This window comes from Betta splendens, chromosome 6 (genome assembly GCF_900634795.4).
Source record: "Betta splendens chromosome 6, fBetSpl5.4, whole genome shotgun sequence".
In the NCBI taxonomy this organism is placed as follows: domain Eukaryota; kingdom Metazoa; phylum Chordata; class Actinopteri; order Anabantiformes; family Osphronemidae; genus Betta; species Betta splendens.
Genome location: NC_040886.2, coordinates 2,715,833 through 2,739,836, shown reverse-complemented (window position 1 = coordinate 2,739,836; position 24,004 = coordinate 2,715,833). Strand labels below are relative to the sequence as shown.

At 40.6% G+C, this 24,004-nt stretch overlaps 1 long non-coding RNA gene and 16 other non-coding genes across 17 annotated transcripts; all 17 read right to left on the bottom strand.

Annotated features, from left to right (window-relative positions):
* Positions 1-2,695: 2,695 nt before the first annotated feature.
* trnal-caa (transfer RNA leucine (anticodon CAA)) lies at positions 2,696-2,778 on the bottom strand. The gene has a single exon. It is a non-coding gene; the product is annotated as a tRNA-Leu (tRNA).
* Positions 2,779-3,583: 805 nt separating this feature from the next.
* On the bottom strand, positions 3,584-3,667 carry trnal-cag (transfer RNA leucine (anticodon CAG)). Its single transcript has one exon. It is a non-coding gene; the product is annotated as a tRNA-Leu (tRNA).
* Positions 3,668-4,652: 985 nt separating this feature from the next.
* On the bottom strand, positions 4,653-4,734 carry trnal-cag (transfer RNA leucine (anticodon CAG)). The gene has a single exon. It is a non-coding gene; the product is annotated as a tRNA-Leu (tRNA).
* Positions 4,735-5,085: 351 nt separating this feature from the next.
* On the bottom strand, positions 5,086-11,995 carry LOC129604234 (uncharacterized). The gene is made up of 2 exons (XR_008694948.1): positions 6,776-11,995; positions 5,086-6,502 (listed from the first exon to the last, which is right to left on the bottom strand). It is a non-coding gene; the product is annotated as an uncharacterized LOC129604234 (long non-coding RNA).
* Positions 11,996-12,497: 502 nt separating this feature from the next.
* On the bottom strand, positions 12,498-12,580 carry trnal-cag (transfer RNA leucine (anticodon CAG)). The gene has a single exon. It is a non-coding gene; the product is annotated as a tRNA-Leu (tRNA).
* Positions 12,581-13,566: 986 nt separating this feature from the next.
* Positions 13,567-13,649, bottom strand: trnal-cag (transfer RNA leucine (anticodon CAG)). The gene has a single exon. It is a non-coding gene; the product is annotated as a tRNA-Leu (tRNA).
* An 805-nt stretch (positions 13,650-14,454) lies between these two features.
* trnal-cag (transfer RNA leucine (anticodon CAG)) lies at positions 14,455-14,537 on the bottom strand. The gene has a single exon. It is a non-coding gene; the product is annotated as a tRNA-Leu (tRNA).
* An 804-nt stretch (positions 14,538-15,341) lies between these two features.
* On the bottom strand, positions 15,342-15,424 carry trnal-cag (transfer RNA leucine (anticodon CAG)). Its single transcript has one exon. It is a non-coding gene; the product is annotated as a tRNA-Leu (tRNA).
* An 804-nt stretch (positions 15,425-16,228) lies between these two features.
* On the bottom strand, positions 16,229-16,311 carry trnal-cag (transfer RNA leucine (anticodon CAG)). The gene has a single exon. It is a non-coding gene; the product is annotated as a tRNA-Leu (tRNA).
* An 805-nt stretch (positions 16,312-17,116) lies between these two features.
* On the bottom strand, positions 17,117-17,199 carry trnal-cag (transfer RNA leucine (anticodon CAG)). The gene has a single exon. It is a non-coding gene; the product is annotated as a tRNA-Leu (tRNA).
* Positions 17,200-18,185: 986 nt separating this feature from the next.
* Positions 18,186-18,268, bottom strand: trnal-cag (transfer RNA leucine (anticodon CAG)). The gene has a single exon. It is a non-coding gene; the product is annotated as a tRNA-Leu (tRNA).
* Positions 18,269-19,255: 987 nt separating this feature from the next.
* Positions 19,256-19,338, bottom strand: trnal-cag (transfer RNA leucine (anticodon CAG)). Its single transcript has one exon. It is a non-coding gene; the product is annotated as a tRNA-Leu (tRNA).
* An 810-nt stretch (positions 19,339-20,148) lies between these two features.
* On the bottom strand, positions 20,149-20,231 carry trnal-cag (transfer RNA leucine (anticodon CAG)). The gene has a single exon. It is a non-coding gene; the product is annotated as a tRNA-Leu (tRNA).
* An 804-nt stretch (positions 20,232-21,035) lies between these two features.
* Positions 21,036-21,118, bottom strand: trnal-cag (transfer RNA leucine (anticodon CAG)). Its single transcript has one exon. It is a non-coding gene; the product is annotated as a tRNA-Leu (tRNA).
* A 986-nt stretch (positions 21,119-22,104) lies between these two features.
* Positions 22,105-22,187, bottom strand: trnal-cag (transfer RNA leucine (anticodon CAG)). Its single transcript has one exon. It is a non-coding gene; the product is annotated as a tRNA-Leu (tRNA).
* Positions 22,188-22,991: 804 nt separating this feature from the next.
* trnal-cag (transfer RNA leucine (anticodon CAG)) lies at positions 22,992-23,074 on the bottom strand. Its single transcript has one exon. It is a non-coding gene; the product is annotated as a tRNA-Leu (tRNA).
* Positions 23,075-23,878: 804 nt separating this feature from the next.
* On the bottom strand, positions 23,879-23,961 carry trnal-cag (transfer RNA leucine (anticodon CAG)). Its single transcript has one exon. It is a non-coding gene; the product is annotated as a tRNA-Leu (tRNA).
* Positions 23,962-24,004: the final 43 nt, after the last annotated feature.

The window sequence follows — 24,004 nt, the reverse complement described above, 5'->3', positions numbered from 1 at the left end:
CCACGAAGGTGTAATGCAAAGAGCCCACGATCCTCAAGTTGCTTCTGCCTTTTAGCTTCTCTGTCCGACTAGGGTGGAATGTCTTTCTAACCCAATCAAATTACATGCACCATCTCCTCCCTGTCGCAGTGTGTGTGAAGATATTTACATTCTCACACCTGCATCGCTGACGTCCAACTATCTGTGAGAAAGGAGCACCAAGTCTCAACAGACAGAGACACAACTCCCCGACCTTGGGTTTGGGAGCTAGAGTTGAGAGTCTATCAGGCAGAGACAACCATTGAACAATCTAGGTGAAATGTCAAATGCATACAGTAAGACAAAACATAAGATATTAATTGCAGAACATAAGTCATAAATCATATAATAACTGCTTAGAAATGCATAGAAATAAGGAAGAGACAATTTTTCCCATAACACATAGAAATAAGGAAGAGACAATTTTTCCCATAACACACATGTCGATGATGTTTCTTGTTGTTGATTATATATAATGAGGGTTTAACAATTTTCATTCTACATCTCAGTGTGTTGTTGTCCACAGGAAGCTCACATTAACAACTTCAACCCTTCTCTCTACACAGAGTTGCAGTGGAGAAACTGTGTCAGCATAAACATCTCGCTCAAACTAATTTTCTTTCCTAACCAACTTCTCTCCTACTCTTAACCTCCCTCCACAGGTTACTTCAGTATCAGAGGAGGGTGTGTCTTATGACCTGCTACGACTGTGGGTTTTTATATTCTCTGATCTTTTGATTTCTACAGCGACAACCTGGAACAAAAAGCAAACTATATGTTCTATTCAGCCTAACCCTAACCCTAGCTCTGTAGGATGGTTTATGCTGCACTATAGTGCAGATCTTTCTGCCTCTCAGCTATCAGCTCTCAGGTCACAGCTGGAGCACCAGTCTGAGGGGGACAGAGGATGGTGCAGCAGAAGTGTGCTGGAGCCCTGAACGGTCCAGAAATGAGGGACTCTATGTTCAACGTGAAGGCAAGCTGGGCCAACTGGGTTGCTAGCAGAAAGGCAGGGCATCAGATGAGGTTCCAAGGACAACACAGAGGGTGCAGTGCCACAGCTTCCAGAGCAACCTTGACGGATGAAGGAGGAGTCGATGGAGCCGAAGGAGCTGATGGAGAGTCCAATATTGCAATTCCAGCTACACCAGGAATCCTCACCCACCTAATATTGTGGGGCTGCGCTGACCAACACGGCTATAGGGTGTGGGCGGAGCGCCGCCCATAGCTGCATCGTTGATATACACTGATGTTTGAATTTGCCCGTGCATGAGCTGAATTGCAGATGCTGGGTGACGTGGGATCACAGACCGTCATGATTGACTATGGTTGGTGTGGAGTCTGTGAAGAATCTGTTGTGATAAAGAGGACACTGTAGTGTGTAATGAAGAATGAAAATGTGAGGCTTGTTATTGAATGTACTTGTTTACAGGCAGCGTGGGAGGATCACCTGTTGGAGCTGAAAGAAGAGCTTAGGTGTTCTATTTACTACAGATTTTGTGAATCTTTAACCTTGCTGTGTCATCTTAATGTTGAAGTTCATGTCTATTTAATATAATGCAGCATGATGAGTCAAAGAGAAGCTTTCTCGGCCGCTCGCTTTCAAGATTGATGGGCATTAAAATGCCCATGAGGAGGGGATTTGTAGTATATTTCTGTATCATATCATATATTATTATATACGTAGTGAACAATCTGTTCGGGTCAGGTTAAGATGCAGTGACTGTTCCTCAACCCTTGCAGTTTGGCAGGGTCGTTGTCTGGGGAGCATCTGGGATAGACTCCAGGAAACAGACATTTACATTTACTTTTAGCAGTAAAATTGATCATTGCTTATGAGAGAAGTACAGAGAGTAGATGGGTTCGTGTGGGGTGGGGAGAAAGAGTTTGCGTAAACTGGGTTCGCAGAATCCGTGTTCGCAGAATCTGTTGTTGTTAACAATGTTTATCCGAGCTGTTCCTAAGGAAATATTCAAAATGTCACGCCGACCTGAGAAAGGAACTGGGAGGTTGATGGTGGGCCAGATGCAGCTGGAGCTGGACAGATAACACGGCCCAGCGCCAGGACTTTCCGAGTAGCCGAGGAAAACATCTACACTTCCTTATTTGGACATGTGGAAAGATTTTAGGTGGTGGTTAAAAGCAGGCCTTCACAGGCTGGGGTTTTCAGAGCGCTTCGCAGAGGGTGGTAGCACACAGCGGACCTTTTCCGACCTCTCAGTTCTCTCTGCAGAGGAACAAGCAGGTGAATTCGGTCTCTGCCTCTCTTGTTATTACTCTTTTGTAATCATTATATGATTGTTTTAATTTGTCATGTATAATAAATTTGTATGCTATTGATTTAAACTTCAAAGTTGAGTTCTTGTGAAATCTCTGTCGTGGTTGAAGAGAAAAGAGAATACACGACATCCACACCTCAATAGACATTAATACAACTATTCTGTTACAACTAATATTGTGAATGTCTTATTACTGTCTAAAGAATAATGTTGTTTTTGCCTTAGAAAAGTTAAAAACGCTTTACCCCAACAGGTTTTGGTACCCAAAAGCCCTTTCATCAGAGGACACTGCAATTTGTACACAGCAACTAAGACTAGTAGGCCACCGTGACTGGAAAAGCTCAGTCGAAAACAGGATTTGTGACATTCCTATGTCTATTTTGTTTCTCTAAAGAAGATGTCAGAAGTGGGATTTGAACCCACGCCTCCAGGGGAGACTGCGACTTGAACGCAGCGCCTTAGACCGCTCGGCCATCCTGACCCAAAAAGCGTCCATTTTCCTGTTCCACAGCTGAAAAGACATTAATACAACTATTCTGTTACAACTAATATCGTGAATGTCCTATTATTGTCTAAAGAATAATGTTGTTTATGCCTTAGAAAAAGTAAAGACGCTTTACCCCATCAGGTTTCAGTCTCCAAAAGGCTAGGGAAAACAAACAATCATTTCTTATTTTCTAAGAAGAAGCAAGAAAGATGGCATCTCCAAATAAATTGTCAAAAGAGGAATTTGAAGCACTGTCATCATAGGAGACTGGAGTTTGTGCACAGCAACTAAGACTAGTAGGCCACCCTGACTGTAAAAGCTCAGTTTTGCTATTTTACGGGAACAACACACAGTGTTACAGATAATCTGTTCTTACCTATTGTAAAGACATCCCAATAATCAGCATGAATGGCATAAATGACAACTAAAATGACTTTATTTGTGTCTCAATAAGCTCAAGAGACTGCGACCTGAACGCAGCGCCTTAGACCGCTCGGCCATCCTGACCAAAAAATCATCTATTTTCCTTTTCCACACGTCAATAGACATTAATACAACTATTCTGTTACAACTAATATTGTGAATGTCTTATTACTGTCTAAAGAATAATGTTGTTTTTGCCTTAGAAAAGTTAAAAACGCTTTACCCCATCAGGTTTTGGTACCCAAAAGCCCTTTCATCAGAGGACACTGGAATTTGTACACAGCAACTAAGACTAGTAGGCCACCCTGACTGGAAAAGCTCAGTCGAAAACAGGGTTTGTGACATTCCTATGTCTATTTTGTTTCTCTAAAGAAGATGTCAGAAGTGGGATTTGAACCCACGCCTCCAGGGGAGACTGCGACCTGAACACAGCGCCTTAGACCGCTCGGCCATCCTGAACCAAAAAGCGTTTATTTTCCTGTTCTACAGCTGAAAATACCTTAATACAAATATTCTGTTACAACTAATGTCTTGAATGTCCCATTATTGTCTAAAGAATAATGTTGTTTATGCCTTAGAAAAAGTAAAGACGCTTTACCCCATCAGGTTTCAGTCTCCAAAAGGCTAGGGAAAACAAACAATCATTTCTTATTTTCTAAGAAGAAGCGAGAAAGATGGCATCTCCAAATAAGTTGTCAAAAGAGGAATTTGAAGCACTGTCATCATAGGAGACTGGAGTTTGTGCACAGCAACTAAGACTAGTAGGCCACCCTGACTGTAAAAGCTCCGTTTTGCTATTTTACGGGAACAACACACAGAGTTACAGATAATCTGTTCTTACCTATAGTAAAGACATCCCAATAATCAGCATGAATGGCATAAATGACAACTAAAAAGACTTTATTTGTGTCTCAGTAAGCTCAAGAGACTGCGACCCGAACGCAGCGCCTTAGACCGCTCAGCCATCCTGACCAAAAAATCATCTATTTTCCTGTTCCACACCTCAATAGACATTATTACAACTATTCAGTTACAACTAATATTGTGAATGTCTTATTATTGTCTAAAAATAATGTTGTTTATGTCTTAGAAAAGTTAAAAACACTTTACCCCATCAGGTTTTGGTACCCAAAAGCCCTTTCATCTAAGGATACTGGAATTTGTACACAGCAACTAAGACTAGTAGGCCACCCTGACTGGAAAAGCTCAGTTTTGCTGTTTTACGGAACAACACACAGTGTTATAGATAATCTGTTCTTACATATTGTAAAGACATTACAATAATCAGTATGAATGGCATGAATGAGAACTAAAATGAACTTATTTGTGTCTCAGTAAGCTCAATCGCAGAATCCTTCTCCAGCACATAGTGTTTCCCTAAGTAGAACAAAGTCTAAAACAGGATTTGTGACATTCCTACGTCTATTTTCTACCTCTAAAGAAGATGTCAGAAGTGGGATTTGAACCCACGCCTCCAGGGGAGACTGCGACCTGAACGCATGCCTTAGACCGCTCGGCCATCCTGACCCAAAAATCATCGATTTTCCTGTTCCACAGCTGAAAAGACATTAATACAACTATTCTGTTACAACTAATATCGTGAATGTCCTATTATTGTCTAAAGAATAATGTTGTTTATGTCTTAGAAAAAGTAAAGATGCTTTACCCCATCAGGTTTCAGTCTCCAAAAGGCTAGGGATATCAAACAATCATTTCTTATTTTCTAAGAAAAAGCAAGAAAGATGGCATCTCCAAATAAATTGTCAAAAGAGGAATTTGAAGCACTGTCATCATAGGATACTGGAGTTTGTGCACAGCAACTAAGACTAGTAGTCTACTGTGGTGGAAATTTTCCATAAAGAAGTAGATGAGAGAGAGTTGTCCTTTTGTGCAATTTATTGAAATAATAAAGAAAATAAAAATAATGGGGAAAGCAAATAAAAAGCATGGATGTTGATCGTGCACATCAACAAACCAAAAACCAGCTGGGGAGATCAGTGCACACACCACGAAGGTGTGATGCAAAGAGCCCACGATCCTCAAGTTGCTTCTGCCTTTTAGCTTCTCTGTCCGACTAGGGTGGAATGTGTTTCTAACCCAATCAAATTACATGCACCATCTCCTCCCTGTCGCAGTGTGTGTGAAGATTTTTACTTTCTCACACCTGCATTGCTGACGTCCAACTATCTGTGAGAAAGGAGCACCAAGTCTCAACAGACAGAGACACAACTCCCTGACCTTGGGTTTGGGAGCTAGAGTTGAGAGTCTATCAGGCAGAGACAACCATTGAACAATCTAGGTGAAATGTCAAATGCATACAGTAAGACAAAACATAAGATATTAATTGCAGAACATAAGTCATAACTCGTATAATAACTGCATAGAAATAAGGAAGAGACATAGAAATAAAGAAGAGACAATTTTTGCCATAACACTCCCCCCTTTTGATTACACATTAATCAACCACTAAGAAGAAAAATTGTCAACATCACATTCTGTAATAATAAAAGATCCTTGCAAATGAAACAATAGGGTATTAACTCATCAAGATTCAAAATACACCTTCACATAAAATGCAAGTAACTTAGGGACAAAAGATTGGGAGCAGTTTTTGGTGGGTAGTTATACAAGAATAACCTCTGTATGAGCATGTGAAGAAAATAAGTCAATAATCATATTTGTATCAGATTATATTTTGTGATCAGATAGCCTAAGACAATCGTCAAAGTTATTAAGTGAATTAGAGTTGGGATTTTTGAACATAGTGCATTGTGTCATTTGATACGAGTGTTGCTGAGGTCGCACGCATGATGAGACCTCTAACCAGTGGGATAACGCAAAAACCAAACAAGAGAATCACAGCCATCTCAATGATAAAGGAAACAGCTGCGGACATGAGAACAGATTTCCATTTTCCAGACATTTCGTCTAGCCAATTCCAAGAGGAAGAATCTATACCAGAGTTAGCTGAGATTCTGACGGCCGTGTAGCGCCTTCGCCACAATACCATTAGAATCAGTGTTATTCAGGATGTAAGTACAACATGCGTCTCCAAACATAACACAAACGCCTCTTTTCTCTGCTAACAACGTGTCTATGGCCATTCAATTGTAATGTAATAAAGACAATTAATGTATGATAGACATAGGTTTCCGGTGGGGTTCTGTTTCATATATTCTTAAGATAGATTTAATGCTTTCAGATCTTTAATTGTACATTTGCGTCTAGAGCGAATAGGAGATTCAGGGATTTAACCAGAATGATGATGCATATTTCCGCTTCTGTTGTCTTTCATCTGTAGATGAAGGATAGAACTAATTGTAGCAGTGAATAAAGTGATTGTGAGCAAATTAAACACCAAATCAACTTCAGGATATTTAAACTCAGTGTTGTTGTTGTTGTGAATTTTCTCATTCAAAAGTAGTGTGTAAAGTTACATAGAAACATCATATGCTAAAGGCAATAATCCAAGTAACATAAAATGAAGTCTAACAAAGCATGTTTACAATTGATGTCTCGTAACAATCTGCTTCGTCCTGTTGAACAGTAGCGTTAGATTGTTTCCAACCTGTGTGTTGAAGTATTGACAGTTCGTTGGGGTTCTTCAGGTTGTGATCAGCTGATCACAGAGACACTTGGGGTTCGTTATCACCGCCAGGTTTCCTCCCAATGTCGTCTGAGTCACTGTCACTCCCGTGATGTGAAGAGTCTACACGTCGTCCAGCGTCGGCAACTCAAGGCTGCTCGTGTGTGTGTTTTCTCAGGAACGTGTGTGTAGATGTATGGTCTGATAGTGTGATTCATCGGCGCAGCTTCAGGCGGCGCTTGGCTCACACCTTTAGCTGAACGGTCAACGCAGCCTCGCCTCAGTGCGTGTGTGAGCACAGCGAGGGTCGTTCTTCTTAATTCTTTTCGTCAGTGGTGGTTTTCTCGTGTGGTGTAGATGGAGGGTCGTCTGTCGGATCCGGGACCTTCCTGGATGGAGTGGATCCAAGTCACTCTTTCTGTGATCTTCACAGCCGTGTGGGTCGTCAGAAGGACCTGGAAGGGACCTCGCCACCGTTTGGAGTCCCAGTGCTTCCTCCTGAACTCCTTAACGATCACCCAGTGCCCTGGTTGGATGGTGTAATGGTCCTGTCGCCTGCTTTCACCTGTTGGGAAATCTGAATTATGGGGAAAAGGTGTTTGGGTGGCACGGCGTGTCATCAGGCCCAAACCAGACTCAGTGGCTACAGGTGGAACCATGCGTCAGCCAGAGTCTGCGTTCCTGTGAGGTAGAAAATGTTTAAAGCACAGGGAGATAGGAAGGAAAGGATAGAGAGAGTTGGAGAGAGGAAACAAGGATGAGGAGAGGAAACGAGGATCAGGAGAGGGAGGGGTTGTTGGGCAGCGACCTTCGCAGCAGCGTCTGCAGCTGCATGTCGGCAGAAACAAAGTCGTCACTGATGTTGTGAGTGGGACAGTTACAAACAGCATTAGCTGTAGGTACTGTAGCAGGACAGCGTCCAGCAAAGCAGAACCTTATCATGATGTAAGATAGGTTTGCAATCAGACTTCAAAGCTTCCCATGCTTCCACAGAGAACCAACGTGTGACAAGCATCTGTGGAGTCTGTAGATGGTAACAGTCTCTCCTTCTGCTAGTTTACTAGCTTCAGTCAACGCGATCAACTCTGCAGCCTGAGCAGAGTAGTGTCTTAGCAAAGAGCCAGACTTCAAGACGACCTCTTGATAATAATGTTCAGCATGTTGAGTAAGGTGGTGTTGCATCTAAGCCATCAGGCTGTAGAAAGATGTGATCTATTCCAAAAGAATCAAAGACACAGTATGAGGACAAAAGAACAGAAGTCGTACAACCTGATTTCTCATCCACTGTTTGAGTGAAAGGTCACGTAGGGTCAGATCAGGAAGACCCAAAGTAGGAGCCAACTGAAGAGCAAGCATGAGGTCAGTGAACGTTGTTCAGCCTCAGACGTCCACGTGAGACAAGAAGTGGACGATGAAGATGTCTGCATCAGAACCCTGAGTGGGGCCTCAAAGACAGTAAAGTTAGGACTGAAGGTCCTACAATAAGAACAAAGACCTAGAAAAGACATCAGCTGTTTTTACGTGCACGGTTTAGGCAGGTTTCAAATTGCTTTAACTCTGTTGGGTGAGATGGATTTGCCATCAGCTGTAATTACAATGACCCAGAAAAATAACCTTTGTCTGAACAAACTGTAATTTAGACAGGCTCTTTGTGGCCTGTAGCATCCAATGTTTCAGTATCTTAGCGGTGTCTGCAGTAACGCCATCTTTGGCTCCTTTAAGAGGGTGGTGTTGTTTACATGGTCTGTGGTCAGATTTAGGTGTGATGACCACTGGTTCACATCCTCTGATCAAACCTACATCATGTCTGTGTGTGAGCCACAGGGAAGCAGGGCTTCCTGTAAGGCTGAGTGTTGGGTCAGAGCGTCCTCTGAAAAATCAAAATAAAAACAAAAGCATGTAGTGTGTCATTAGAATGTGGAGGTACCAAGTTCACTGTTTGCTGCACATAACAGGCAGAATAAAAAAAAGTTTTCTAAAGTATGCAAAGTAGGTGAATACATCACATGGGGTCAGAAGTCGTTCACCAGTCTCCACCCCGTTGACATCTGTTCACGAAAGGACCCACGTCCTGTCATCTGTCTCCATCATGTTTTTAACAGAGGGACGTGTGGAACTGTAGAATAAAAATCAAAATCTTTTTGTTCGTTAGGAAAAGAAATCGCAAGCGCAGACCTGTGTTCATCCCAAAAGAGGGAAGTTGAGGTCAGTTTGTCAGTGTGTGTGTGTGTGTGTGTGTGTGTGAAATCATAAACAAGCTGTGATGCAGCCTGTGTGAGGGCCTCAGTTACAGCCCCCCCTCAGCAGCCAATGATAAGAGCACAGCTGAGCTGAAGTTAACACCAACAAAAGAGGGATTATTTAGAATGTCTGTTGATGTAACCTGCACTCCGTCTGGAGTGGAAATCAATCAAATATCTAAACTACACATGAGATCTCTTCCTAAAAATTTAACTGGGCATAAATTTGAAAGCAACAATTAATGTTAAGGTGTCTTTCTGTCAGATGTTGCACAAGACAGTGAAACAATAAGTTTTCTTTAATAGTCTGGTACGTACAGTAATTATTATTACTTCTCTCTAATAGTCGTCTTCCCTTTAATAGTCATTAATAGTCTGTTTCAGTCAGTCTCAGTCTTCCTATAGTTTTTTTTTTTTTTTCCTACAGTCTGTTTTGTTTTTCTACAGTCTTCTAGTCTGGCCAGACAAACCTATATTGTGCACAAACCCTTTTTAGAAACATGAAGGATTTTATTACTGAATTTGTTGCAAATTGAAATAGTTTAAACCCATCAGACTGCAAAGTCATGCAGCAGTTGTCATTTAGCTGTTTGTCATCATTTTAAAATCACCCTGGGATTTTTTTGAGCAGAAAGCAATTCTTCATTGCGAGCAGATAAGCATGAACATGAATTTGAGCGTGTATCAGCTGTAAGCGTGTTTCTTCATTGCGTGTATGAATGTATGTGTGTGTTTGCGGTACCGTCTTGTACGTCACGTGAAAAGGAACCGTCACCTTCCTCCTTCCCCAACCATCAGTCTGATGTGAGCGCCAGTGGGTGAAGCCTTTCAATGGGACAGTTGTTCCTCGATGACAGACCTTTCCTGGATCCTCGCATGCAGCTCTTTTGGGCCGATCACGTCTGAAGCCTCTCCTGTTGTTTCAACCAGTGTCTGTGTCAGAGCACGTCTTCTCTGCTGTTGCTCTGTCCTTGTTTTCCTTTGCTGATTGTCATAAGCAGGTGTCTGTGTCAGACACACACGCTTGTAGTAGCTGTTTCATCTGATGAGCCCAGAACGTGATGACTGCAGACGTTGTGAGAGTCGCTGAGGCGTCCATGCTGTGGTCTGTGTCCTCCAGCTGCTGTGGTGTCAGAGCTTCCACCCTGTTCTGGTTGTTGGTCGGCGCTTCTTCTCCTTTGGTTCTTCTGCTGATGGTGGGAAAGGAGTCCAGATCCGGATTTACCCTCATCGCGCTCAGTTCTGCATTAGAATAGAGAGCAGAAACAGTGGGAGCATTTGATCTTGACATGATGTGTGTGTGTGTGGTGTGCGTGTGGTGTGGCAGAGTGCAAACAATTCTTCCCCAGAGTTGTTATCTCCTTTCTTTCCGTTACTTTCATCTTTTGTTTCTTTTAGGGCTTTAGTTTTGATAGTTTTGCTTTTTCAAGTATTTTCTTTTGTCTCTAATTTTTCTTTTAAGGTGCATATGTCCTTACACAAAGCGATTCTCCTTTTGAACCCATAACCAGTTTCCCACTCATGGAAACATGAAACGCACTAATAACCATATTTACTTTTTACTTTTATAATTACTTTTAATTTTGTAATGCTGCAGTCTGGTGGTGGAGACTTAGATCGCCCCGAACCCATCTTTCAGAGTCCCGGCGGTTTCCTGCCTTAGATTTTTATGTGTTCCGGCCGGAACCTTTTTTCGAAATTTCTCTTCCACGGACGTCTCCGTAGAAAGGGAACCGCTCAGATCAGCGACAGGGTTCTCGGAAGTGGTCCCTCACCGTCAGGCCCCTCTAAGACCCGGGTCCCTCGTATCTCAAAACCACTTCCCCCTGCAAACGCGCTCCGTATTTCAGAAGCCGTCTTTTATTTCCTTGTCCACACCCTTTGGACTGCGCTCAGATCTGCACACTGGTCTGTATCCTCAGTACAGACAAAACAAGCTCGGTCCCACGAGCCAACCCTTAGCAACCACCGTCTCGACCACCAGGGCAGACTTTGACCTAATTAATTTTTACCCGAATATTAAATTTTTTAATTAAAAAAAATTGTTTGGTCCTAATTATTATATTTTAGATGTTTTCAGCCACATAGTCGTTTTAGAAATATTATTATCTCTTTTCCTAGTTATATTTTCTTTTTGTTTTTTCCCAAATTAAAAGGAATCTCTCTCACCGAGCCGAGCCAAATTAGGATTTGAGTTTGAATCTGAGTTCGTGGATCTCGTCAGAGGCGATCCAGACGGGTGAGCAGTCCTCCCAGCTCTGAATGTCTGTAGAGGTTTGGAGGCTGAGCGACCCTAGTCCTCAGGACTATCATCCCTGGTCACACCGTCCAGACGACCTGCCGCGGGATCCTGCCGACAACGCCAATTTCTGTGGTGGAAATTTTCCATAAAGAAGTAGATGAGAGAGAGTTGTCCTTTTGTGCAATTTATTGAAATAATAAAGAAAATAAAAATAATGGGGAAAGCAAATAAAAAGCATGGATGTTGATCGTGCACATCAACAAACCAAAAACCAGCTGGGGAGATCAGTGCACACACCACGAAGGTGTGATGCAAAGAGCCCACGATCCTCAAGTTGCTTCTGCCTTTTAGCTTCTCTGTCCGACTAGGGTGGAATGTGTTTCTAACCCAATCAAATTACATGCACCATCTCCTCCCTGTCGCAGTGTGTGTGAAGATTTTTACTTTCTCACACCTGCATTGCTGACGTCCAACTATCTGTGAGAAAGGAGCACCAAGTCTCAACAGACAGAGACACAACTCCCTGACCTTGGGTTTGGGAGCTAGAGTTGAGAGTCTATCAGGCAGAGACAACCATTGAACAATCTAGGTGAAATGTCAAATGCATACAGTAAGACAAAACATAAGATATTAATTGCAGAACATAAGTCATAACTCGTATAATAACTGCATAGAAATAAGGAAGAGACATAGAAATAAAGAAGAGACAATTTTTGCCATAACATCTACCATGACTGTAAAAGCTCAGTTTTGCTTTTTTACGGGAACAACACACAGAGTTACAGATAATCTGTTCTTACCTATAGTAAAGACATCCCAATAATCAGCATGAATGGCATAAATGACAACTAAAATGACTTTATTTGTGTCTCAGTAAGCTCAAGAGACTGCGACCCAAACGCAGCGCCTTAGACCGCTCAGCCATCCTGACCAAAAAATCATCTATTTTCCTGTTCCATACCTCAATAGACATTATTACAGCTGTTCTGTTACAACTAATATTGTGAATGTCTTATTATTGTCTAAAAATAATGTTGTTTATGTCTTAGAAAAGTTAAAAACACTTTACCCCATCAGGTTTTGGTACCCAAAAGCCCTTTCATCAGAGGACACTGGAATTTGTACACAGACACTAAGACTAGTAGGCCACCCTGACTGGAGAAGCTCAGTCGAAAACAGGATTTGTGACATTCCTATGTCTATTTTGTTTCTCTAAAGAAGATGTCAGAAGTGGGATTTGAACCCAAGCCTCCAGGGGAGACCGCGACCTGAACGCAGCGCCTTAGACCGCTCGGCCATCCTGACCCAAAAAGCGTCCATTTTCCTGTTCTACAGCTGAAAATACATTAATACAACTATTCTGTTACAACTAATATCTTGAATGTCCCATAATTGTCTAAAGAATAATGTTGTTTATGCCTTAGAAAAAGTAAAGACGCTTTACCCCATCGGGTTTCAGTCTCCAAAAGGCTAAGGAAAACAAACAATCATTTCTTATTTTCTAAGAAGAAGCAAGAAAGATGGCATCTCCAAATAAATTGTCAAAAGAGGAATTTGAAGCACTGTCATCATAGGATACTGGAGTTTGTGCACAGCAACTAAGACTAGTAGTCTACCATGACTGTAAAAGCTCAGTTTTGCTTTTTTACGGGAACAACACACAGAGTTACAGATAATCTGTTCTTACCTATAGTAAAGACATCCCAATAATCAGCATGAATGGCATAAATGACAACTAAAATGACTTTATTTGTGTCTCAGTAAGCTCAAGAGACTGCGACCCGAACGCAGCGCCTTAGACCGCTCGGCCATCCTGACCAAAAAATCATCTATTTTCCTGTTCCACAGCTCAATAGACATTATTACAACTTTTCTGTTACGACTAATATTGTGAATGTCTTATTATTGTCTAAAAATAATGTTGTTTATATCTTAGAAAAGTTAAAAACACTTTACCCCATCAGGTTTTGGTACCCAAAAGCCCTTTCATCAGAGGACACTGGAATTTGTACACAGCAACTAAGACTAGTAGGCCACCCTGACTGGAAAAGCTCAGTTTTGCTGTTTTACGGAACAACACACAGTGTTACACATAATCTGTTCTTACATATTGTAAAGACATTACAATAATCAGTATGAATGGCATGAATGAGAACTAAAATGAACTTATTTGTGTCTCAGTAAGCTCAATCGCAGAATCCTTCTCCAGCACATAGTGTTTCCCCAAGTAGAACAAAGTCTAAAAGAGGATTTGTGACATTCCTACGTCTATTTTCTACCTCTAAAGAAGATGTCAGAAGTGGGATTTGAACCCACGCCTCCAGGGGAGACTGCGACCTGAACGCAGCGCCTTAGACCGCTCGGCCATCCTGACCCAAAAATCCTCTATTTTCCTGTTCCACAGCTGAAAAGACATTAATACAACTATTCTGTTACAACTAATATCGTGAATGTCCTATTATTGTCTAAAGAATAATGTTGTTTATGCCTTAGAAAAAGTAAAGACGCTTTACCCCATCAGGTTTCAGTCTCCAAAAGGCTAGGGAAAACAAACAATCATTTCTTATTTTCTAAGAAGAAGCAAGAAAGATGGCATCTCCAAATAAATTGTCAAAAGAGGAATTTGAAGCACTGTCATCATAGGAGACTGGAGTTTGTGCACAGCAACTAAGACTAGTAGGCCACCCTGACTGTAAAAGCTCAGTTTTGCTATTTTACGGGAACAACACACAGTGTTATAGATAATCTGTTCTTACCTATTGTAAAGACATCCCAATAATCAGCATGAATGGCATAAATGACAACTAAAATGACTTTATTTGTGTCTCAATAAGCTCAAGAGACTGCGACCTGAACGCAGCGCCTTAGACCGCTCGGCCATCCTGACCAAAAAATCATCTATTTTCCTTTTCCACACCTCAATAGACATTAATACAACTATTCTGTTACAACTAATATTGTGAATGTCTTATTACTGTCTAAAGAATAATGTTGTTTTTGCCTTAGAAAAGTTAAAAACGCTTTACCCCATCAGGTTTTGGTACCCAAAAGCCCTTTCATCAGAGGACACTGGAATTTGTACACAGCAACTAAGACTAGTAGGCCACCCTGACTGGAAAAGCTCAGTCGAAAACAGGATTTGTGACATTCCTATGTCTATTTCGTTTCTCTAAAGAAGATGTCAGAAGTGGGATTTGAACCCACGCCTCCAGGGGAGACTGCGACCTGAACACAGCGCCTTAGACCGCTTGGCCATCCTGACCCAAAAAGCGTCCATTTTCCTGTTCTACAGCTGAAAATACCTTAATACAAATATTCTGTTACAACTAATGTCTTGAATGTCCCATTATTGTCTAAAGAATAATGTTGTTTATGCCTTAGAAAAAGTAAAGACGCTTTACCCCATCAGGTTTCAGTCTCCAAAAGGCTAGGGAAAACCAACAATCATTTCTTATTTTCTAAGAAGAAGCAAGAAAGATGGCATCTCCAAATAAATTGTCAAAAGAGGAATTTGAAGCACTGTCGTCATAGGATACTGGAGTTTGTGCACAGCAACTAAGACTAGTAGTCTACCCTGACTGTAAAAGCTCCGTTTTGCTATTTTACGGGAACAACACACAGAGTTACAGATAATCTGTTCTTACCTATAGTAAAGACATCCCAATAATCAGCATGAATGGCATAAATGACAACTAAAATGACTTTATTTGTGTCTCAGTAAGCTCAAGAGACTGCGACCCGAACGCAGCGCCTTAGACCGCTCAGCCATCCTGACCAAAAAATCATCTATTTTCCTGTTCCACACCTCAATAGACATTATTACAACTATTCTGTTACAACTAATATTGTGAATGTCTTATTATTGTCTAAAAATAATGTTGTTTATGTCTTAGAAAAGTTAAAAACACTTTACCCCATCAGGTTTTGGTACCCAAAAGCCCTTTCATCAGAGGACACTGGAATTTGTACACAGCAACTAAGACTAGTAGGCCACCCTGACTGGAGAAGCTCAGTCGAAAACAGGATTTGTGACATTCCTATGTCTATTTTGTTTCTCTAAAGAAGATGTCAGAAGTGGGATTTGAACCCACGCCTCCAGGGGAGACCGCGACCTGAACGCAGCGCCTTAGACCGCTCGGCCATCCTGACCCAAAAAGCTTTCATTTTCCTGTTCTACAGCTGAAAATACCTTAATACAAATATTCTGTTACAACTAATGTCTTGAATGTCCCATTATTGTCTAAAGAATAATGTTGTTTATGCCTTAGAAAAAGTAAAGACGCTTTACCCCATCAGGTTTCAGTCTCCAAAAGGCTAGGGAAAACCAACAATCATTTCTTATTTTCTAAGAAGAAGCAAGAAAGATGGCATCTCCAAATAAATTGTCAAAAGAGGAATTTGAAGCACTGTCGTCATAGGATACTGGAGTTTGTGCACAGCAACTAAGACTAGTAGTCTACCCTGACTGTAAAAGCTCCGTTTTGCTATTTTACGGGAACAACACACAGAGTTACAGATAATCTGTTCTTACCTATAGTAAAGACTACCCAATAATCAGCATGAATGGCATAAATGACAACTAAAATGACTTTATTTGTGTCTCAGTAAGCTCAAGAGACTGCGACCCGAACGCAGCGCCTTAGACCGCTCAGCCATCCTGACCAAAAAATCATCTATTTTCCTGTTCCACACCTCAATAGACATTATTACAACTATTCTGTTACAACTAATATTGTGAATGTCTTATTATTGTCTAAAAATAATGTTGTTTATGTCTTAGAAAAGTTAAAAACACTTTACCCCATCAGGTTTTGGTACCCAAAAGCCCTTTCATCAGAGGACACTGGAATTTGTACACAGCAACTAAGACTAGTAGGCCACCCTGACTGGAGAAGCTCAGTCGAAAACAGGATTTGTGACATTCCTATGTCTATTTTGTTTCTCTAAAGAAGATGTCAGAAGTGGGATTTGAACCCACGCCTCCAGGGGAGACCGCGACCTGAACGCAGCGCCTTAGACCGCTCGGCCATCCTGACCCAAAAAGCGTCCATTTTCCTGTTCCACAGCTGAAAAGACATTAATACAACTATTCTGTTACAACTAATATCGTGAATGTCCCTATTATTGTCTAAAGAATAATGTTGTTTATGCCTTAGAAAAAGTAAAGACGCTTTACCCCATCAGGTTTCAGTCTCCAAAAGGCTAGGGAAAACCAACAATCATTTCTTATTTTCTAAGAAGAAGCAAGAAAGATGGCATCTCCAAATAAATTGTCAAAAGAGGAATTTGAAGCACTGTCATCATAGGATACTGGAGTTTGTGCACAGCAACTAAGACTAGTAGTCTACCATGACTGTAAAAGCTCAGTTTTGCTTTTTTACGGGAACAACACACAGAGTTACAGATAATCTGTTCTTACCTATAGTAAAGACATCCCAATAATCAGCATGAATGGCATAAATGACAACTAAAATGACTTTATTTGTGTCTCAGTAAGCTCAAGAGACTGCGACCCGAACGCAGCGCCTTAGACCGCTCAGCCATCCTGACCAAAAAATCATCTATTTTCCTGTTCCACACCTCAATAGACATTATTACAACTATTCTGTTACAACTAATATTGTGAATGTCTTATTATTGTCTAAAAATAATGTTGTTTATGTCTTAGAAAAGTTAAAAACACTTTACCCCATCAGGTTTTGGTACCCAAAAGCCCTTTCATCAGAGGACACTGGAATTTGTACACAGCAACTAAGACTAGTAGGCCACCCTGACTGGAGAAGCTCAGTCGAAAACAGGATTTGTGACATTCCTATGTCTATTTTGTTTCTCTAAAGAAGATGTCAGAAGTGGGATTTGAACCCACGCCTCCAGGGGAGACTGCGACCTGAACGCAGCGCCTTAGACCGCTCGGCCATCCTGACCCAAAAAGCGTCCATTTTCCTGTTCTACAGCTGAAAATACATTAATACAACTATTCTGTTACAACTAATATCTTGAATGTCCCATAATTGTCTAAAGAATAATGTTGTTTATGCCTTAGAAAAAGTAAAGACGCTTTACCCCATCAGGTTTCAGTCTCCAAAAGGCTAAGGAAAACAAACAATCATTTCTTATTTTCTAAGAAGAAGCAAGAAAGATGGCATCTCCAAATAAATTGTCAAAAGAGGAATTTGAAGCACTGTCATCATAGGATACTGGAGTTTGTGCACAGCAACTAAGACTAGTAGTCTACCATGACTGTAAAAGCTCAGTTTTGCTTTTTTACGGGAACAACACACAGAGTTACAGATAATCTGTTCTTACCTATAGTAAAGACATCCCAATAATCAGCATGAATGGCATAAATGACAACTAAAATGACTTTATTTGTGTCTCAGTAAGCTCAAGAGACTGCGACCCGAACGCAGCGCCTTAGACCGCTCGGCCATCCTGACCAAAAAATCATCTATTTTCCTGTTCCACAGCTCAATAGACATTATTACAACTTTTCTGTTACAACTAATATTGTGAATGTCTTATTATTGTCTAAAAATAATGTTGTTTATATCTTAGAAAAGTTAAAAACACTTTACCCCATCAGGTTTTGGTACCCAAAAGCCCTTTCATCAGAGGACACTGGAATTTGTACACAGCAACTAAGACTAGTAGGCCACCCTGACTGGAAAAGCTCAGTTTTGCTGTTTTACGGAACAACACACAGTGTTACACATAATCTGTTCTTACATATTGTAAAGACATTACAATAATCAGTATGAATGGCATGAATGAGAACTAAAATGAACTTATTTGTGTCTCAGTAAGCTCAATCGCAGAATCCTTCTCCAGCACATAGTGTTTCCCTAAGTAGAACAAAGTCTAAAACAGGATTTGTGACATTCCTACGTCTATTTTCTACCTCTAAAGAAGATGTCAGAAGTGGGATTTGAACCCACGCCTCCAGGGGAGACTGCGACCTGAACGCAGCGCCTTAGACCGCTCGGCCATCCTGACCCAAAAATCCTCTATTTTCCTGTTCCACAGCTGAAAAGACATTAATACAACTATTCTGTTACAACTAATATCGTGAATGTCCTATTATTGTCTAAAGAATAATGTTGTTTATGCCTTAGAAAAAGTAAAGACGCTTTACCCCATCAGGTTTCAGTCTCCAAAAGGCTAGGGAAAACAAACAATCATTTCTTATTTTCTAAGAAGAAGCAAGAAAGATGGCATCTCCAAATAAATTGTCAAAAGAGGAATTTGAAGCACTGTCATCATAGGAGACTGGAGTTTGTGCACAGCAACTAAGACTAGTAGGCCACCCTGACTGTAAAAGCTCAGTTTTGCTATTTTACGGGAACAACACACAGAGTTACAGATAATCTGTTCTTACCTATAGTAAAGACATCCCAATAATCAGCATGAATGGCATAAATGACAACTAAAATGACTTTATTTGTGTCTCAGTAAGCTCAAGAGACTGCGACCTGAACGCAGCGCCTTAGACCGCTCGGCCATCCTGACCAAAAAATCATCTATTTTCCTGTTCCACAGCCTCAATAGACATTATTACAACTATTCTGTTACAACTAATATTGTGAATGTCTTATTACTGTCTAAAAATAATGTTGTTTATATCTTAGAAAAGTTAAAAACACTTTACCCCATCAGGTTTTGGTACCCAAAAGCCCTTTCATCAGAGGACACTGGAATTTGTACACAGCAACTAAGACTAGTAGGCCACCCTGACTGGAAAAGCTCAGTTTTGCTGTTTTACGGAACAACACACAGTGTTACACATAATCTGTTCTTACATATTGTAAAGACATTACAATAATCAGTATGAATGGCATGAATGAGAACTAAAATGAACTTATTTGTGTCTCAGTAAGCTCAATCGCAGAATCCTTCTCCAGCACATAGTGTTTCCCTAAGTAGAACAAAGTCTAAAACAGGATTTGTGACATTCCTACGTCTATTTTCTACCTCTAAAGAAGATGTCAGAAGTGGGATTTGAACCCACGCCTCCAGGGGAGACTGCGAACTGAACGCAGCGCCTTAGACCGCTCGGCCATCCTGACCCAAAAATCCTCTATTTTCCTGTTCCACAGCTGAAAAGACATTAATACAACTATTCTGTTACAACTAATATCGTGAATGTCCTATTATTGTCTAAAGAATAATGTTGTTTATGCCTTAGAAAAAGTAAAGACGCTTTACCCCATCAGGTTTCAGTCTCCAAAAGGCTAGGGAAAACAAACAATCATTTCTTATTTTCTAAGAAGAAGCAAGAAAGATGGCATCTCCAAATAAATTGTCAAAAGAGGAATTTGAAGCACTGTCATCATAGGAGACTGGAGTTTGTGCACAGCAACTAAGACTAGTAGGCCACCCTGACTGTAAAAGCTCAGTTTTGCTATTTTACGGGAACAACACACAGTGTTACAGATAATCTGTTCTTACCTATTGTAAAGACATCCCAATAATCAGCATGAATGGCATAAATGACAACTAAAATGACTTTATTTGTGTCTCAATAAGCTCAAGAGACTGCGACCCTGAACGCAGCGCCTTAGACCGCTCAGGCCATCCTGACCAAAAAATCATCTATTTTCCTTTTCCACACCTCAATAGACATTAATTACAACTATTCTGTTACAACTAATATTGTGAATGTCTTATTACTGTCTAAAGAATAATGTTGTTTATGTCCTTAGAAAAGTTAAAAACAGCTTTACCCCATCAGGTTTTGGTACCCAAAAGCCCTTTCATCAGAGGACACTGGAATTTGTACACAGCAACTAAGACTAGTAGGCCACCCTGACTGGAGAAGCTCAGTCGAAAACAGGATTTGTGACATTCCTATGTCTATTTTGTTTCTCTAAAGAAGATGTCAGAAGTGGGATTTGAACCCACGCCTCCAGGGGAGACCGCGACCTGAACACAGCGCCTTAGACCGCTCGGCCATCCTGACCCAAAAAGCGTCCATTTTCCTGTTCTACAGCTGAAAATACATTAATACAAATATTCTGTTACAACTAATGTCTTGAATGTCCCATTATTGTCTAAAGAATAATGTTGTTTATGCCTTAGAAAAAGTAAAGACGCTTTACCCCATCAGGTTTCAGTCTCCAAAAGGCTAGGGAAAACCAACAATCATTTCTTATTTTCTAAGAAGAAGCAAGAAAGATGGCATCTCCAAATAAATTGTCAAAAGAGGAATTTGAAGCACTGTCGTCATAGGATACTGGAGTTTGTGCACAGCAACTAAGACTAGTAGTCTACCCTGACTGTAAAAGCTCCGTTTTGCTATTTTACGGGAACAACACACAGAGTTACAGATAATCTGTTCTTACCTATAGTAAAGACATCCCAATAATCAGCATGAATGGCATAAATGACAACTAAAATGACTTTATTTGTGTCTCAGTAAGCTCAAGAGACTGCGACCCGAACGCAGCGCCTTAGACCGCTCAGCCATCCTGACCAAAAAATCATCTATTTTCCTGTTCCACACCTCAATAGACATTATTACAACTATTCTGTTACAACTAATATTGTGAATGTCTTATTATTGTCTAAAAATAATGTTGTTTATGTCTTAGAAAAGTTAAAAACACTTTACCCCATCAGGTTTTGGTACCCAAAAGCCCTTTCATCAGAGGACACTGGAATTTGTACACAGACACTAAGACTAGTAGGCCACCCTGACTGGAGAAGCTCAGTCGAAAACAGGATTTGTGACATTCCTATGTCTATTTTGTTTCTCTAAAGAAGATGTCAGAAGTGGGATTTGAACCCAAGCCTCCAGGGGAGACCGCGACCTGAACGCAGCGCCTTAGACCGCTCGGCCATCCTGACCCAAAAAGCGTCCATTTTCCTGTTCTACAGCTGAAAATACATTAATACAACTATTCTGTTACAACTAATATCTTGAATGTCCCATAATTGTCTAAAGAATAATGTTGTTTATGCCTTAGAAAAAGTAAAGACGCTTTACCCCATCGGGTTTCAGTCTCCAAAAGGCTAAGGAAAACAAACAATCATTTCTTATTTTCTAAGAAGAAGCAAGAAAGATGGCATCTCCAAATAAATTGTCAAAAGAGGAATTTGAAGCACTGTCATCATAGGATACTGGAGTTTGTGCACAGCAACTAAGACTAGTAGTCTACCCTGACTGTAAAAGCTCAGTTTTGCTATTTTACGGGAACAACACACAGAGTTACAGATAATCTGTTCTTACCTATAGTAAAGACATCCCAATAATCAGCATGAATGGCATAAATGACAACTAAAATGACTTTATTTGTGTCTCAGTAAGCTCAAGAGACTGCGACCCGAACGCAGCGCCTTAGACCGCTCGGCCATCCTGACCAAAAAATCATCTATTTTCCTGTTCCACAGCTCAATAGACATTATTACAACTTTTCTGTTACAACTAATATTGTGAATGTCTTATTATTGTCTAAAAATAATGTTGTTTATATCTTAGAAAAGTTAAAAACACTTTACCCCATCAGGTTTTGGTACCCAAAAGCCCTTTCATCAGAGGACACTGGAATTTGTACACAGCAACTAAGACTAGTAGGCCACCCTGACTGGAAAAGCTCAGTTTTGCTGTTTTACGGAACAACACACAGTGTTACACATAATCTGTTCTTACATATTGTAAAGACATTACAATAATCAGTATGAATGGCATGAATGAGAACTAAAATGAACTTATTTGTGTCTCAGTAAGCTCAATCGCAGAATCCTTCTCCAGCACATAGTGTTTCCCTAAGTAGAACAAAGTCTAAAACAGGATTTGTGACATTCCTACGTCTATTTTCTACCTCTAAAGAAGATGTCAGAAGTGGGATTTGAACCCACGCCTCCAGGGGAGACTGCGACCTGAACGCAGCGCCTTAGACCGCTCGGCCATCCTGACCCAAAAATCCTCTATTTTCCTGTTCCACAGCTGAAAAGACATTAATACAACTATTCTGTTACAACTAATATCGTGAATGTCCTATTATTGTCTAAAGAATAATGTTGTTTATGCCTTAGAAAAAGTAAAGACGCTTTACCCCATCAGGTTTCAGTCTCCAAAAGGCTAGGGAAAACAAACAATCATTTCTTATTTTCTAAGAAGAAGCAAGAAAGATGGCATCTCCAAATAAATTGTCAAAAGAGGAATTTGAAGCACTGTCATCATAGGAGACTGGAGTTTGTGCACAGCAACTAAGACTAGTAGGCCACCCTGACTGTAAAAGCTCAGTTTTGCTATTTTACGGGAACAACACACAGTGTTACAGATAATCTGTTCTTACCTATTGTAAAGACATCCCAATAATCAGCATGAATGGCATAAATGACAACTAAAATGACTTTATTTGTGTCTCAATAAGCTCAAGAGACTGCGACCTGAACGCAGCGCCTTAGACCGCTCGGCCATCCTGACCAAAAAATCATCTATTTTCCTTTTCCACACCTCAATAGACATTAATACAACTATTCTGTTACAACTAATATTGTGAATGTCTTATTACTGTCTAAAGAATAATGTTGTTTTTGCCTTAGAAAAGTTAAAAACGCTTTACCCCATCAGGTTTTGGTACCCAAAAGCCCTTTCATCAGAGGACACTGGAATTTGTACACAGCAACTAAGACTAGTAGGCCACCCTGACTGGAAAAGCTCAGTCGAAAACAGGATTTGTGACATTCCTATGTCTATTTGTTTCTCTAAAGAAGATGTCAGAAGTGGGATTTGAACCCACGCCTCCAGGGGAGACTGCGACCTGAACACAGCGCCTTAGACCGCTCGGCCATCCTGACCCAAAAAGCTTTCATTTTCCTGTTCTACAGCTGAAAATACCTTAATACAAATATTCTGTTACAACTAATGTCTTGAATGTCCCATTATTGTCTAAAGAATAATGTTGTTTATGCCTTAGAAAAAGTAAAGACGCTTTACCCCATCAGGTTTCAGTCTCCAAAAGGCTAGGGAAAACCAACAATCATTTCTTATTTTCTAAGAAGAAGCAAGAAAGATGGCATCTCCAAATAAATTGTCAAAAGAGGAATTTGAAGCACTGTCGTCATAGGATACTGGAGTTTGTGCACAGCAACTAAGACTAGTAGTCTACCCTGACTGTAAAAGCTCCGTTTTGCTATTTTACGGGAACAACACACAGAGTTACAGATAATCTGTTCTTACCTATAGTAAAGACATCCCAATAATCAGCATGAATGGCATAAATGACAACTAAAATGACTTTATTTGTGTCTCAGTAAGCTCAAGAGACTGCGACCCGAACGCAGCGCCTTAGACCGCTCAGCCATCCTGACCAAAAAATCATCTATTTTCCTGTTCCACACCTCAATAGACATTATTACAACTATTCTGTTACAACTAATATTGTGAATGTCTTATTATTGTCTAAAAATAATGTTGTTTATGTCTTAGAAAAGTTAAAAACACTTTACCCCATCAGGTTTTGGTACCCAAAAGCCCTTTCATCAGAGGACACTGGAATTTGTACACAGCAACTAAGACTAGTAGGCCACCCTGACTGGAGAAGCTCAGTCGAAAACAGGATTTGTGACATTCCTATGTCTATTTTGTTTCTCTAAAGAAGATGTCAGAAGTGGGATTTGAACCCACGCCTCCAGGGGAGACCACGACCTGAACGCAGCGCCTTACACCGCTCGGCCATCCTGACCCAAAAAGCGTCATTTTCCTGTTCTACAGCTGAAAATACATTA